Genomic DNA, 15,318 nt, shown 5'->3' with positions numbered 1-15,318 from the left:
AAGGACCAGGGGTGACATGATAGCAGTGTCCCAATATCTCAGGGGCTGCCACAAAGAAGAGGGAGTCAAGCTATTCTCCAAAGCCCCTGAGGGCAGGACAGGAAGCAATGGGTGGAAACTAATCAAGGAGAGAAGCAACCTAGAACTAAGGAGAATTTCCTGACAGTTAGAACAATTAACCAGTGGAACAACTTGCCTCCAGAAGTTGTGAATGCTCCAACACTGGAAGTTTTTAAGAAGAAGTTGGATAACCATTTGTCTGAAGTGGTGTAGGGTTTCCTGTCTAAGCAGGGGGTTGGACAAGAAGACCTCCAAGGTCCCTTCCAACTCTGTTATTCTCAATTTGTGACAGTGAGAACAATCAACCCATGGAACAGAAGTCGCCTTTGGAAATTGTGGGAGCGTCATCACTTGAGACTTTCAAGAAAAGATTGGACTGCCATTTGTCAGAAATGGTATAGGGTCTCCTGCTTGAGCGGGAGGTTGGACTAGATGACCTATAAGATCCCTTCCAACTCTGTTAATCTAGATACATGCAGTCCTTCTTTGGTGATCTCAGTTGGGACTGACAACTTGGTAGTTAACCCAAGTGGTTTCTAAGCGAAACCACAACTGTGCTTCTGATCTGACTTCAGCTTTCCTTACTTTAATCCGGTTAAAAAAATGGTAAATATTTCTCCTGATCAGGAGACTCTAGAAGATACTTCTCATTTCCATTTCCTGGTCAAAGGAGCCAGCATTGTCTGAAGATGCTTCCATGGTTAAGTGGCCAGCATGATTATATGTTGAAGTGCACAGAACACTGTTATCTCCCCATTGAAGTGGTACCTATTTATCTACTTGCATTTGCATATTTTTGAACTGCTAGGTTGGCAGGAGCTGGGGCAAGAACAGGAACTCACCCTGTCATATGGTATTCGGGTCTTTTGGTTGACAAACCGAGCATCTTAACCACTTGGTCGCTTCCTTTCCTTTCCCCTTCCTTTGCTTTACAGACCTGCAAAGGTTATAAATAGAAGGATTGGTTGCAAAGTTACTTTTTAATCACTGTTACAAGTGTGAATGATCAACGCACAAGACAAGATTACCTGTATACGTATTCAAACATAAAAATAACATCAGACAGATGTTATTCAAATCATCACGGCTGGGAAAGTCCATATTAATGGTTTGAAATCACTTCTGTGATTTCACAGAATCTGTGAAAATTCTGATCACATATTTCTCCCAGGGACAAGTTTAGTCAATTAAGTTACAGGTGACATTACATTCAGTGACACAACTAAAAATAAAGGTGTAATTTGGATATAATTTTGAAAAGCACCTGTAAAACTGATAAGTTATGTTTGTGGATGTGCATTAATTTTCGTTGCTGATCTTTTCGCCAGAAGAGTTGGTGAATTTCAAACATTCCTATTGTCAGCTAACCATGGAGCATAGTCAGGAATCTATAGTAGCACTCATACTTATTGTTATTTTGAGTCACTCATTTAAATAGTGTAGACAATTAGAGGTAACCAACAATACCTAGCTGAAATATTCTGTGCTCTCTGGGTCTTCTCTTCAAAGGCTTAAGTTGCCAAGCAACAATTTAGGTCTTTGGTTATTCGGGTCTTCTCCCACGGAAAATTGGAAGTGTCTTGGCGACGTTTCGACGAAGTCTCATTCGTCATCTTCAGGCTGGTGTTCTCGGCTTCGTGCTTCCAGGAGCAATGTGAGATCGCAGCTGTCTCTTCCTTTTAACTGCTAGTGGGGGTGTGAGCTGATTGGGTGGGAACTTGGCTGTGTTCTGATTGGGTGGAGGTGTGTTCTGATTGGTTAGTGGATTGGCTGTGATATATATATATATATATATATATATATATATATATATATATATATATATATATATATATATATATATATATATATATATATATATCTTCAAATATAGCTTCAGAGAAAGAGGAAATTCAGTAGATGGGGGAAATAGGAAGAGCTGCAAAAGGTTCGGACACTGAAAAAAAAATTGCATCAAATAGCTGCCTCCAAGCCATCAGACTCCATTCCCCAATCCCATTAAGCTGTGACATTCTCATTGGCGTCAATGAAATTGAAGGAGCCTAAGACTGAGGCATTTATTATGAAGTTTCCAAGTTTGTCAGACATCCATTACAATGCTCCCTTGATGGATTAATACATATCCACATTTACATACTGATGCACTCATGTGGTTAACTCCAGGTTTGTTTGTTTGTTTTTTTAAAAAAAAACTTTCTTCAATCCATCCCCATTCCCACTTCTTAAATCCAATGGTGAAATTACTGTAGGTAATACGGATTTGGGACTGAATGGATTTAGGGTGGGGTGTGAATGGAGATATGTCCTTGTGCTTTGAGAGAGAAAACAAAGCTTGCCTTGCTAATGACAAAATATGTGATAACAAGCTTGCTGAATCTGAGGTCCCAAACTTACAGTGGTGGCCAAAATTGTGGAAATCTTTCGGGAAAAGTGTATTTTGTAAAACTAGCTAATAGCACCACTTTTTGGGGGGAGTTAGTACCATAAAATTATATATCAATGGAAAGATAATTTAATCAAGAATGTAATGCAATAACTTTTATGAAGGATTTGCTATTAGAATAGCAGTGACAGTATAAAGAAGAAAAGTGAAACACGTAGAAAAAATGAGATAGACAAAAATGATCATCATAGAAAAAAGAGATAGACAAAAATTATCACTATGTCAGTTAATACTTTAGCATGAATTACAGCCTTACAATGTCTTTCCATGGAGTGACATTGATAAGCATTGATAAATTGTTAGCGTTGATTGTACGTGCTAATGGTGAAAGAGACATTTCTTCTATTGTTTTCTTCCTTTTTTCTTTTTCTTTGCTCTTTTTCAGTTTTTTTTTTCTTTCAGTACAGCCATTCCCATGTTCTTAAGAACAGTACATTTTTAGCTGGTCTTCGTTATATTCAGGAGCTTCCATATATTAGCATGACATATTTTTTCCCATATATTTTCATTTTTGAAAGCAGCAGAAATAATTTGAAAGTCATTCCTGTGGACCCTCTGGTTCTATGGAAAAACCAAGGAACCAAAAAATTAACATTTGAAATCTGCAAGTAAATTGATTGACCACAAAACCGAATGTATTTCTTATTTGTTTGTTTTTGGTTCTTTCTTTTTTTAAATGACAATTTTCATCTGGTTGGCACCACCTGACATGCCTGGGTGTTAATTTTCACTTTGCAGAATGATTCCCCCCCACAAAAAATTTCTGGGAGTATATTTGTACATCAGTGGAACTTTAAATCAAAGTGTATATTTATGTTGAGAGAGAGAGGGAAGGAGAGGGAGAGAGAGAGAGAAATAGAGGGAGGGAGAGAGAGACACACAGAGAGAGGGAGAGAATGTCAGAGAGAGAGAGAGAGGGAGAGGGAGAGAGGGAGAAAGAGGGAGAGGGAGAGAGGGAGAGAGAGACAGAGACAGAGAGAGACAGAGGGGGAGAGGGAGAGAGAGACACAGAGAGAGAGACAGGGAGAGGGAGAGACAGATAGGGAGTGGGAGAGAGGGAGAGAGAGAGGAAGGGAGAGAGGGAGGGAGAGGGAGAGAAAGTCAGAGAGAGACAGAGAGGGAGAGAGGGAGAAAGAGGGAGAGGGAGAGAGGGAGAGACAGAGAGACAGAGACAGAAAGGGAGAGGGAGAGAGGGAGAGAGAGACACAGAGAGAGACACAGAGAGAGACAGAGATAGAGAGAGAGGGAGAGAGAGAGAGTATCCAGCACAACTTAAAACGTGTTTTCAATTGTTTCTTAAAAGACCTTCTTAACCTGTGCATCTGTAATACAGCAGCTTGAGGGGAGGTAAAGGAGCAGAACAGATTGAGAGTAGAAGCTAAAAGCACCTACTCCTTTTTAGAAATTCTTCTTATGGTGAGTAAAGCAGAAGAATGCTAAAGAAATCAGGTTCCATTCAGTGGAAACACGAGTTGGAAAGAGGTTATTTCTATTGAAGAGTCAGAGTGGCGCAGTGGTTAGAATGCAGTATTGCAAGCTAACTCACTGCTCACTGCCAGCAGTTCGATCCTGACCTGGCTAAAGGTTGACTCAGCCTTCCATCCTTCCAAGGTCGGTAAAATGAGGACCCAGATTATTGGGGGCAATGTGCTGATATTATAAACAGCTTAGAGAGGGCTGTAAAGCACTGTAAAGCGGTATATAAATCTAAGTACTATTGGTATTTAATAAAAAAGAGGGAGAAACACCATTTTCTCTCTTTGTGTCCCAAATATACATGACTTTTCTACTGTGGTGAGGAATCTCAAATACCTGCGTCTATATTTATTTATTTGTTTGTAAGTTTTAAATATTTACTGCCCATCCCAGGCCAGAAGATTGTATGGTCTATATAAGGTGACTCCTGGGAATCTGTGTTAGCTTTGCAATATCGTTCTTTTTCACATTCCAAGTTTTGCTTCTAGGTGCCAAATTTCCTTCCTTCTCCAGTGACTCAGTCTGAAACTAAGACAGGCATGCCTTCTTAATCACAGCGAGAGTAGAATCATTGTGGGGGATATTGCAAAACCATCGTTAAGTGCCACAGGGTGGTTTCATTGGAATAATGAGACAATGATTCTAACTTTGATGCCTATTCTAATTATGCATGGTATGTCATTTCCTTCAAAAGAAGTATGTGTAATTAATTGGGTACCAAATGTCATCTATAGGTCACTGGCAGCAGGAACATCACCAGTGTTTCAGTCTCATCCTCAGGCAACATTATTACTCCTTGGGGATTATGACAAAATGCCAGTGCAGAATGGGTGACAATATTACAGATGGAAAGAACACAGACCAAAATATATATATATGCGCCCTTACATGTCATTTCCCAATTTCCTTGTTTTTATACCTGACCTTAAATTGGCATATGTAATTCTGCCCAGGAGGGTTACTTATCAGCATTTCAATTCTGCATCCCATTGATGGGATGATAAGAGGGTTACTTATCAACATTTCAATTCTTACATCCCATTGATGGGAGGTAAGCTGTCTCAGTGAACTGTGTACAGGGGTGTAATTTTAGGAAACTCTGAACATGATATATAAATGTTTTTATTTGAATGTTAGCAATATAACTCAGAGACAAACTGTACTGGAGGGAAAGATATATGTTTAGCTAAAAAGCTTTGGACAAGAAATAGAGTTGCATATTATCATGTGCAATTTCTATGAGGTTCTGTTTATTGAGTTTCCTTAATCACTGTCTCCTGAATATTTGAAGAAAGAAAGGTGTTTCAAGTAATGTAAGACAAGCAACATGATAAGATATATGGAAAGGAACTTGTGATGACTCATTCATAAGTTCAAATTACCCGATGATGATAGATGTGAAAAAAATACTTCATAAATTTGTCTTCCTTCCTTCCTTCCTTCCTTCCTTCCTTCCTTCCTTCCTTCCTTCCTTCCTTCCTTCTTTCCACCTTCCTTCCTTCCTTCCTTCCTTCCTTCCTTCCTTCCTTCCTTCCTTCCTTCCTTCCTTCCTTCCTTCTTTCCACCTTCCTTCCCTTCCTTCTTCCTTCCTTCTTTCTTTCCACCTTCCTTCCTCCCTCCCTCCCTCCTTTCTTTTCTGAAATATATCTTTTGATTTTCCCATCATTTTTCTCCCTTCTGCAAAAAACCCTACTCCTTTAAATATCATTTTTTGGAATAACTTTGGAATTGATTTTACTAATCCTTTGGAACTGCAATATTAAGGAAAACATTATGTTTTCTTCATCTCCAGCCTTTCTAATTTGAAAACACTGCTATACGGTGTCCTTGGTTTTGAAGGCTGAAGTGTTTTGCTTGATACTTTCTCTTACAACAGAGTGGAACTAGAGAGTGGCAGGAAAGCTATAGACTTCTAGAAAGGTGATTGTGCAAGGGAAGGCAGGTTGTCCACACACAGGTAGGTCTTGGGAGCCAAGGACTTGGCAGCACAAACAACAGCCAATGACTTGGGTCCACCAACACCCCAATCAACCAATATTAACCAGGCACCACATAAAAACTACACATAGAAAAACATACATTCTGTAGAGAGAAGCAGTGGTGGGTTTCAAATTTTTTTACTACCGGTTCTGTGGGTGTGGCTTGGTGGGTGTGGCAGGGGAAGGTGTTCTGCCCCAGCTCCGGATTTCCGAGGATATTGACACACACCAATGGTCCTTATCAAATTTATTAAGTAGCAAGAATAAACAAGACCGGCAAAGGTTGGCAACCAGCCCAGAAAACAAGATATGATAAACCAAAATTCTCTGATAATAATACGAGTTGTTTCCAGCAAGAACACACTAGCTGAGTGCGACTTAAATAGGCTAAGGGAGTGGCCAATTATCCTCAAGCCCTACTCTCGAGTAGACCTCCTCCTCCTGAGTTTATACAGTATTGGGATTCAAAATTTTTACTACCGGTTCTGTGGGCATGGCTTGGTGGGCGTGGCATGGCTTGGTGAACATGTCAGGGGAAGGATACTGCAAAATCTCCATTCCCACCCCACTCCAGGAGAAGGTTACTGCAAAATCCCCATTTCCTCCCAATCATCTGGGACTCAGAAGGCAGAGAATAAATGGGGGCGGGGCCAGTCAAAGGTGGTATTTACTGGTTCTCCGAACTACTCAAAATTTCCACTACCGGTTCTCCAGAACTGGTCAGAACCTGCTGAAACCCACCTCTGCCTTTATCCAATATGCCACATCATTGATCAATTCCTCCAGTCATATTTTGGTGCTCTTCTCAGCTAACTCTCTCCTAACAAAGCCGAGCTTTTCCTGATCTTGTCATTCTTAGAATGGACTGACTATCCTAGATGGTATTGATTGAATTTGAAGGAGATTGGCAGTAGAAGCCACCTGTCATATTTTTTTGTAATCCGGAAAATGAATGCCCTCGCAGTCTTGTTTGCATTTCTGTATTTGCCACAAATAAATGAGCAAATAAAATCCACGCGTAAGACGTTTACAAAGCGGTTTTGCATTTGTTTAGAATTATACGCATGTGCCAGATAAAGCAATCAATATTTAATTACTAGTCTATCTCTGAGGCGGCACGTCTCTCTTTTTATTGCCAAAGTTTTTCCTCTGTGATAAAACTCCCCCTCTCTCCTGACCCGAAGTGCTTTTGTTGACAAACTCCAGAACGACAATAAATACGCTACTTATTACACTGAGAATCCAAACTCCACTGCTTGGACTTGCAATATCTTTTCTTTTCAGGATATTTTTGCCATCAGAAATAGGTCCTATAAATCCAGAATTTAAGCCTCCAGCTAAGCTCTTAATTCTTCTGGCTTCATGAAAGACAAATGCAGACCTTGATGCAATTTTCAAAAGTCAACTGGAGTTTCTGGTTTTTCTTTGAAGATGTTTTGCTTCTCATCTAAGAAGCTTCTTCAGCTTTGACTGGATGGTGAGGAATGGAAGGATTTACACTCCTTGCAGATGGCTGGTCATTTGCATTCCTTTAGAGAGTCATTGAGACAACTTGGAGGTTTATCTTTGTCTTCAGGGTTGCCTGAATGGTACAAATGAGTGTGGAGTCTTCTTGGAACTGCTAAATCCTATCATTCCACACCATCCAGTCAGAGCTGAAGAAGATTCTTGGATGAGAAATTAAACATCTTCAAAGAAAAATCAGAAAGTCCAGTTGCTTCTTGAAAAAGCATATTTGGACAACCGTGACCTGGAGAATCTCCTTAGACATCTTGATCCAAGTTACTTTTTTGAGGAAGGGATGCTTGGATGAGTATCGACAGAGAAAGATACTCAAATGTATTCAGTAGGGTTTACATCTATTTAATGTCTCATTTGCTAGTAATTTGCTAGGAGCCTTGGTGGAGCAGCGGACTAAAACTGCTGTTAAAGTAGCACTTAGCTGCCAGCTGCCTGCAATTACTGCGAGTTCAAATCTCACCAGGCTCAAGGTTGACTCAGCCTTCCATCCTTCTGAGGTAGGTAAAATGAGGACCCGGTTTGTTGGGGCAATAAGATGACTTTGTATTAAAAAAAAGAACAGCGCTTAGGGGGGAGCCAAAAGCTCTACTAAGCAGGTATATACAAAAGTATGAAGGCTATTGCTTAACGCATTGTAAGCCACCCTGAATCTCCGGAGAAGGGCGGCATATAAATCGAACCAATAAATAAATAAATAAATAAATAAATAAATAAATAAATAAATAAATAAATAAATAAATGAATGAATGAATGAATGAATGAATGAATGAATGAATGAATGAATGAATGAATGAATGAATGATTTAGGGAAGTGTAATATGGGGGGAAAATAGGAATGGCAGAAGGTCATCAGGCATATTTCCAACCAGATATTTGGAATGCAAAAAGGCACCCACAACTTGTTCTAGTATTCATTGCATAATTGCCTCCAGACACCTAGTTATGCATGCATAGACTTCCCCTGCAGACGTCCACAGTGATTGGTCCTTTTTTCATGTTTTGGTTGAGTGCATAACGGATCCCATAAACTCTCCAGATCATTTGACCCATCTAATTAACTCAGAGAGAGTTTGATTTTAGGCTCAGTTAGATATTGTCTAGGGTTCAACTGAAATCTCTCCCTCCAAAATTAGCTGCATCAGTGGAGTGGTGATGTAACTTCCATCGGTGCCTGAGGCAAGAGACTGCAAGGATGATGCCTTTGTAAGAATTCTCTGGCTTTCACCCATTCCCCAGTGAATGGAGGAAGGGTGAAAAAGGATAGGTTTGGATAGGTTGAATAAGGCCTGCTGTCCAGGGGTGGAATTCAAAAATTTTAGCAACCGGTTCTCTGCCCAGTTGCTGGGAGGGCATGTCCATGGTGGGTGTGGCCTATTCGGCCTCCTGCACCATGGTGGGGACGTTTTTGCCCTCCCCAAGCTCTGGAGGCTTTTCTTGAGCCTCCGGGAAGGTGGAAACAGCCTCCCCCAGTCTCCGGAGGTCCTCCAGAGGCCCAAAACAGCCCTTTGAAACTTCCAGGAGGCCCGTTTTTTACCCTCCCAGAGCCTCCGTGTGGGCCCTGCACTTACCTAGCATCCAAAACAGGCTGTGTAGGGAAACAATAATACAGAATATAAAATACTGATATACTAGATTTAGTAAAAGCTTGTTATTCTGTAATCATTAGGTTCCTGTAACATATATATTGTGCTTTTGTATCACATATATTATTCCTTTCTATTTGTATCTCCTGTTACAAACATATTGTCATTAGGCCTCTGAAATGTATCTGGTATTTGTCAAACGTATGTTCCTGCCATTTGACCTGCTCATATCAATCTCTTTCTGTGCCACCTAAAAACATGGTACGTATCTGTTGGAACTCCAGCCATCAACAAAGGGGTAATTTACATCTCAATCCTAATTTATGTCTGATCTGGGTAAGATCTGGTCTTCAGGAGCCAGGCGCTAAGTGGCCAATTAAGTAAACAAAAATAAGACTAATTGGAAGTTTAGATTCCTTTGCAGGGCAACAAAGAATACACAAACATAAATTAAGGGGCCAGAATTGGGGATCTAACTGATGCTTTAAATGTATAAAACGTGGTTACATCTTCTCTGAAGATGTGAACCCTCCCATATACATATCTCTTTGTATGTGTTTGGAATGGTTTTACCCAGCCTTTTGTCTTTGATCAAAGATTAAATGTTGATTCTTATTCAAGCCTCCGTTTAAGTCTTTCTTTTTGGTTCACTGAGAGCTTAAGCGTATAGCCGGACCTTACATTTCCATGGAGACTCCTGGGAGGGGAGGGGTGGGATTGGTGCAGCCAGTCAGTCCTTGCAACTTACCAGTTCGGTGAACCAGATGTGAAATTAGCATCAGGTCTGAACTGGCTGAACCCACCCCTGATGCTGTCTTGTCCATAGCAGTCATGATTCTGATTGTGAAATCTTGGCAGTTTCAATTCTCCCTTCCCTTCCTGATGATCACCAGATACTTCATGATGCACTATTGACTCCCAGAACTAGATCAGTAAGACAGAGGAACAGATGACCAAACCAGTTGGGTTGTAGGGAATAGGGTTGATGGCTTACCCTGGTGGGGAACAGGTATCACAATGCCAACTCCATATTAGAGGTCTCCCCAGGAAGGGGAAGGTTATAGAAGAAGTCCCGCAATCCGTAAAAACAACAGACTAGCAAGTCTGACAGCTGCAAAACCAAAGACAGATGGAAGTCAAAGCAGGGTGAGAAGATACCCAAGAACTTCCAGTTACTGTTTCTAGGGCTTGTTTAGGAGACACAGAGGTTGCTGGAGTTCTCTTGGATGATGGCTTCCTTTTTTTCCAAACCAGTAATAATTTGCCAGAAAGGCTGCAAATAATCTCTTCCTCCTCTCGTATCCCCTTCAATCTGAAACGACAGCAGTAGGGACTCTACTGATTTTCACTGAGTAACTGATGAAATATTGGAGAGGAAGAGCAGCTAGTGCATTAGTTTGGGTGGAGAGGTTGAAAAAGGCCACCTTTGGAGAAGTATCAAGATCACATGAAGTGTTAACACCACTTTATAAGGCCTTGGGAAGGCCACACTTGGAATACTGCATGCAGTTTTGGTCACCATGATGTCAAAAAGATGTTGAGACTCTAGAAAGAGTGCAGAGAAGAGCAACAAAGAGGATTAGGGGACTGGAGGCTAAAACATATGAAGAACAGTTGCAGGAACTGGGTATGTCTAGTTTAATGAAAAGAAGGACTAGGGGAGACATGATAGCAGCGTTCCAATATCTCAGGGGCTGCCACAAAGAAGAGGCAGTCAAGCTATTCTCCAAAGCACCTGAGGGCAGAACAAGAAGCAATGGGAGGGAACTAATCAAGCACCGTATTATTAAGGAGAAATTTCCTGACAGTTAGAATAATTAATCAGTGGAACAACTTGCCTCCAGAAGTTGCAAATGCTCCAACACTGGAAGTTTTAAGAAGATGTTGGATAACCATTTGTCTGAAGTGGCGTAGGTTTTCTTGTCTAGGCACGGGGTTGGACTAGAAGACCTCCAAAGTCCCTTTCAGCTCTGTTATTCCATTCTATTTGCTCATTAGTTTTGGAAATGAATTGCCTATAAAATTATCATGGTTGCTACCTTCCTTCTCTGAAAAGCTTCCCAAGGGAAACATGATCAGATTGAGTAAAACAATAAATAAAACAGCAGCAGGTAAGACAGGCCCAGCTAGCACGACTGCCATTATCTGTATCTATTTCTCCATTGCCTATTAGAAGACCTTTGTTGTGGTCTGCCAGCTGCCAGGAGAGCTGGCGGCAAACTTGGACGATGAGGAGGTTGGGGAAGAACTTGGGCCAGTTCTGGAGCCTGGGAAAGGCTCTGATGGATGTTCAGGGTCGGACACAGAGATAGAGCCAGGGCCGTCCGGCATTTCCCAGCCAGAGAGACAGCCGCCTTTGGAGTCAGAGATGAGTGAGGAGGAGGAACAGCTGGGGCCTGTTCCAGATGTGCATATGCGCAGAGCAGTTAGGAGAGGTGAACAACAGCAGACAATGAGCTGGCTCCGGTAGCAAAACAAATGGGGATGCTGAATGGCCCCTCCCTGGCTGTGGAATAAATAGGAGGAAAGGGGATCAATTTGGTTATAGCAGACAACCGTTCACATTTCTGGAAAGTTTGCTCCTTGTGTGTTTCGTGTGACAAAGACTGCCTTGCAGTCTGAGGTTTGTCTATTTCTCTGTTTGAACTGACTTAATTTTCAGCCTCTCGGCTGGGAGTTCACAGCCTTGTATTTATCATAACAAGCTGATAAGGACTATTGTTTCAGTTAACAATGTGTCTTCAGTTAAGAGCCGTGGTGGCGCAGTGGTTAGAGTGCAGTACTGCAGGCTACTTCTACTGATCACCAGCTGCCAGCAGTTTGGCAGATCGAATCTCACCAGGCTCAAGGTTGACTCAGCCTTCCATCCATCCGAGGTGCGTAAAATGAGGACCCAGATTGTTGGGGGCAATAGGCTGACTCTGTAAACCGCTTAGAGAGGGCTGTAAAGCACTGTGAAGCGGTATATAAGTCTTAAGTGCTATTGCTATTGCTAACTCCTTGCAGGACTCTTGCCTGGACTTTCTATTGGTGAATGCAGTTAATTCCCAATGTGTAAATAAAGAGGGATCTGTTTCTTGCTTCTGCGAAGGCTGGATCACAACAACTTTGGTTTGGCTAAAGGCAGCACTATTGACTCTCGTTATTACCCACGATGATCTACACATTGCTTGCAGTTGTGTTTGCTCTACAGAACCATTCAAAGGGGAATTGATTATGCTCCAAGGAGTTCATGGTACTTCATTAAAAGACCTCATCCTGTGTCATTTGTCATATATCACCTGAGCTACCAATTTCATGCTGAACCCAAATTAAGCTAGGAGCCACCTCATTAACTTTTAAAAAACCCTGACTTCCTTGTAGGGTTAATTATAGATTGGTTGTGTTATTATAAATGGACTATCAACTTGGGATGCAGTTCTTCAGAGTCACTACAGATTTTTTTTTAAAAAAAAGTAGATGCAAGTATGCATTTGCAGCCATTGTTTGCATCCATATTATTTGAATCAGGTAAGAGAGGACAATAGATGATTGTCCTAAGCAATCATCTATTTTATCTAAGGTGCATTTGGGGAAAGGATATGAGTGAGTTATAAGTGGAGTCGCGTGCAGGAAAAAATGAGACATTTTGGTACCGAACCAATTGGATCTATTGAGATCTCAAATCACTGTGTCATGGAGCCTTACTCTTCGGGGGAGAAGATGAGCTGGAATTTGAGCTGATGGAGATCAAGGAGGTGGCTGCATTGGCTTTGGAGGAAAATGGGGAGGAGCAGGCAAATCAGGCCAGGCCCCCTCAGGATTGGGACAGCTTGTAGGCAGGGAGGAATGGGGGCAGGATGATCAACAGAGGCTAAGCAGTGAACATGAGAGACAGAGCTCAGGCGATGAGCAAGGACCACCCCCTCCTGATCCTCGAGCATGAAGAGTGGAGAGAAGGCGAGAACAGTGCAGACTGACCTGGCTCCTCGGGAGGAGAGTGCCCCCGTCCCTCTTCACAAGGCACACCTGGGGACTGAGACTTAAGAAGATGCTGTGGGGAACGGCATTTGTCAGAAACAAACACTGAATTCATGGAGTGTTGAGTGCCATTGTTTGAACTTTCCTGAATTCCTTGCATTCTTTCTGGATTTCTGGATATTTGCCTTGCTCTTTTGATTCCTGGATTCCTCTGCTGGATTTCTTGCTTTGCAGCCATGGTGCTCACAGTGTTGGGCTGGACTGTTTGCAGCAAGAGAAAACTTGACGTGTGTGTGTCATCACTTTGCTCTGGGGTTTGCTAGAAACGTGGGAGCGTTTGGAGAAATTTGGAGCAATAAAAGGGCAGTTTGACCTTCAGATCCACCTGGCTTTCCTGTAACCACTTTCTTTCAGTAAAAGTTCTTTTGATTCAGTTCAATGGAATCAAGAGTCATGCTTTCCTGAGGGACCAACTGGGACGGGTCCTTACAATTCCATCATGAAAATATGACCCATACCCCAAGCTAATGAAAACTGGACAGTTTATTCATTCCTGACATTGCCCTGTTTTAAGAGTGCTGCAGTGACCTAGAAGTGGAGCTTTCGCCTCACAATCAGGAGGCTGTGAGTTCAATCCTATGTAGCAGTGGTGGGTTCCTCCCGGTTCTGCTGAGCCGGTAGCAGTGACAATACGACATCACCGAACCGGTTCTGCCCCCCCGCCCCCCGCCCGCCACCCCCCGCATTATTCTTACCTTTTATTTGGCCCCACCCCCAATCTATTGCTGCTGCCTGAGTCCCAGCTGATGGCTAGAGGGGAAAAAACTGTTTAAACTCTTGCTGCGGGGCTTCAAAAGGCCGCCCTACAGCTGATCAGTGTTAAAAGAAAACAAATGAGTAGACCGATGCCTGCAAAAATAAATGGGTAGATCAGTGCCTGCAAAAGTAAATGGGTAGACCAGTGCCTGCAAAAATACATGAGTAGATCAGTGCCTGCAAAAATAAATGGGTAGACCAGTGCCTGCAAAAATACATGAGTAGATCAGTGCCTGCAGGAATACATGAGTAAATCAGTGCCTACAAAAGTAAATGGGTAGACCAGTGCATGCAAAAATACATGAGTAGATCAGTGCCTGCAAAAATAAATGGATACACCAGTGCCTGCAAAAATACATGAGTAGATCAGTGCCTACGAAAATAAATGGGTAGACCGGTACAGCTCTGCAAGCAGTTAAAAGCCTGGTAGACCAGTACCTCTGCTAAATCCTAAAGAATTGTCACAAGACCATCAAGCTATGCCCACAAAATAAGCCATGCCCACAGAACCGGTAGTAATAAAATTTAGAACCCACCCCTGCTATGTAGATGCAGATATTTCTCTCCCTGGGCACAATAAGAATATATCTTCTGAACAAAGCTCCACATGGGCGACAGGAAGGAGAACATTCTGCTAGCTCCATTCAGTTGCCCCAACTCCAGCTCGCAAGGGATTATAGGGTCGTTAAATGATGGTGGTGATGATCACTCTGTTTCAACTGTTCCTGAATATTTCCACCAGATTTCCATTTTTTAATCCTGAGGCTGGTTTACAAATAAAAACTTGGAATTACAGGATGCCGTAGCAGGCAACTATAGATTAAGCAAGCCAAACAAATCACAGAGGGTTTCTCAACGGGATGCTTATTGTGTTGTGTTTTATTGTGTACAGGTGTACAATCAACTAGAATTCCAAGCCAATTTTTTTTTCAAACTGGTTAAAGATGCCAGAAGCTGCAATTTTATCCCATTTAAAAGATAGCAGGTTGAGGAAAGTTATATTACAATAAAGGGTCTTAGGAGTTTGGAACACCGGACAAGTGTAATAAAAATGTCAGAGATATGTCACTCACCAGCTAAGATATATTAGCATAAAATATAGCTAAGTTATATGGTACATTAGCATAAAAATATTTTAGACCCTCGTACCTTTGCTGATTAAATCCCAGGAAGGAGTACTGACTTTAAATGTCAAAGCGTGATCTGAACAAAGCCATAAATGTTCTTAGCGGGAAAATTTCTTATCTTTATGATTGTTTCTTATATTCATTCCTCAAATTAATTAATTGCAATACAATACCCTGTGCCACCAATTTCTAATCGCTCTGCAGCAGTTTTAACTCTTTTCTTAGCTACGTTGCCTTTTCATGCAGGCTAGGCAATTCTCCTGCACAGGAGGTCTTTGACTTATTATAGAGAGGGTGGGTCTTGGTGAGTTTAAGCCCCAGATTCTCCCAAGACCCAAACCCAATGGGTTGAG

This window comes from Pantherophis guttatus, chromosome 5 (assembly GCF_059756535.1).
Source record: "Pantherophis guttatus breed Tessera chromosome 5, ASM5975653v1, whole genome shotgun sequence".
NCBI classification, from domain to species: domain Eukaryota; kingdom Metazoa; phylum Chordata; class Lepidosauria; order Squamata; family Colubridae; genus Pantherophis; species Pantherophis guttatus.
The sequence above is the reverse complement of the archived record's forward strand: the minus strand, read 5'-3'. Positions refer to the sequence as shown.